Here is a 2,027-nt window from a genome sequence, read left to right on the forward strand (position 1 = left end):
ATACAGTTTTCCTAAGTTAGGGTGTATATACTTTAATAAGATTTGCAAATAGGATTGTCTGGAATAGTAACATCAATAATAATTGAAGCCAAAAGATGATAAGCTACACGGACCACTATGGTTCATTACAGACTACCTTCAGATACTTTTTAAAGTCCTTAATCAGAAACTTGAGTAGCTGGATGTCTTTGCCTTCAAATGGTCAGAAGAGCCTTTTGTTGTTGTTCAGTCGCTAAATTATGTACATCTCTTTGCGAACCATGGACTGTGGCCTGCCAGGCTCCTCTGTCCATGAGATTCTCCAGGCAAGAATACTGGAGTGGGTTGCCATTTCCTACTCGAGGGTATCTTCTCGATCTAGGCGTCAAACCCACATCTCTTGCATTTCTTGCAATGGCCAGGGTTTTCTTTACCACCTAGCCACAAGAGAAGCCCAAACTTCTTTAGGAAGTCCTTTTGGCTCTTCTAGATTCAGTCTCAGAGAACCCAGGACTTCCTTCTATGAGAGAACATATCATTTTGAATTGTGGTTCTCTATTTGTCTTCTCCAGTGGATTATGAAGGGCTAAGAAAACGGATTATGTATCTCACATACAATGTGTGCTCCATAAATTAGTTGAGTCAATGGCCTCAGGTGAGTATAAGTTTAAAAAAAAAAGTTTTTGAAGCTATCAAGCAGTTGAGAGACAAGTTTAGGCATTGAGAATTTTGGCTTAGGTATTTTATAAGGAATGGGATGTCTTTTTCCTGTGATTTATTTGTCTGTTGTTATTTATAGAGTTAGCCCTGTGTATCCACAGGTTCTCCAACTCGGGATAGAAAATATTCAGGAAACAAATTCCAGAAAGTTCCAAAAAGCAAAATTTGAGTCTGCCATGTGCCCTCAGTTATTTACACAGCATTCACATTGTATTAGATATTACAAGTTATTTAGAGATGACCTAAAGAACATGGAAGAATATGTGCAGATGACATGCAAATACTACACTGTTCTATGTAAGTGACGTAAGCATCTGTGGATGTTGGTATCTATTGAGAGGTTGGTTCCTGGAACCAAACCCCCACAGGTATGGAGGGACAGTTGTAACTAGTATCTCAGCTCCAATTCACATGCCTATTAGTTTGAAAACTACTCTATCATTCTTTTAACCTTGTTAGGACCATTCTGAGTATTTAGAAACTAGAGTATTTATTTGAAAACTTTCAGATTTCTAGCAACATGTATCAATTTATCTGTTCATAGAAATGTTTATATATCACAGAGGTATATATCCACATACTTACAACTCACCTATCTAATAACAAGGCCCATATTTCCATTTCATGGAAGTAGCATTTCTATAGACACTTCATCTCAGGGAGACACAGTCTTACTTTCACTAAAAATTTATATATCTTGTAATAGGAAAACAAACAAGAATATAATTAATGAATTTCATAATAAATTATTCCCATTTAATATACACAGAAACATAGCAACAAATCTAAATCTGAGAAATCCATAATTTTAAAAGTTAAATCCAGTGCTTGCTTCGGCAGCACATATACTAAAATTGGAACGATGCAGAGAAGATTAGCATGGCCCCTGCACAAGGATGACATGCAAATTCGTGAAGCGTTCCATATTTTTCATGTATACCTGTGGCGGATTCATTCTGATATTTGGCAAAACTAATACAATTATGTAAAGTTTAAAAATAAAATAAAATTTAAAAAAAACCTAGCTCAAAAGAAAAAAAAATAAAAAAATAAAAGTTAAATCCAATATAATTTTAAATAATGAAAGAAAAGATAGAGTTATCACTGAAATAAAACCAACCTATGTGGTTTCAGAGTATATCCAAACATTATATTTTAAAATTAGCACATAATGATCATTAACTACTTAGAAAATTATCATCAGAATAATGAGAAAATAGAAAGCTTATGTGAAAGAAAGTGAAAGTCACTCAGTGCTGTCTGACTCTTTGCAGCTTCATGGACTGGAGCAGGTAATCCCAAAAATACTGGCATGGGTAGCTTATCCC

The 2,027-nt window shown here is 34.8% G+C and overlaps 1 non-coding gene across 1 annotated transcript; it reads left to right on the forward strand.

The window, feature by feature from the left end:
- The first annotated feature begins 1,523 nt into the window (after positions 1–1,523).
- On the forward strand, positions 1,524–1,630 carry LOC112587520. The gene has a single exon (XR_003112042.1). It is a non-coding gene; the product is annotated as a U6 spliceosomal RNA (small nuclear RNA).
- The last annotated feature ends 397 nt before the right edge of the window (positions 1,631–2,027 follow it).

The sequence above is a fragment of the Bubalus bubalis genome, chromosome 1, assembly GCF_019923935.1.
Source record: "Bubalus bubalis isolate 160015118507 breed Murrah chromosome 1, NDDB_SH_1, whole genome shotgun sequence".
NCBI classification, from domain to species: domain Eukaryota; kingdom Metazoa; phylum Chordata; class Mammalia; order Artiodactyla; family Bovidae; genus Bubalus; species Bubalus bubalis.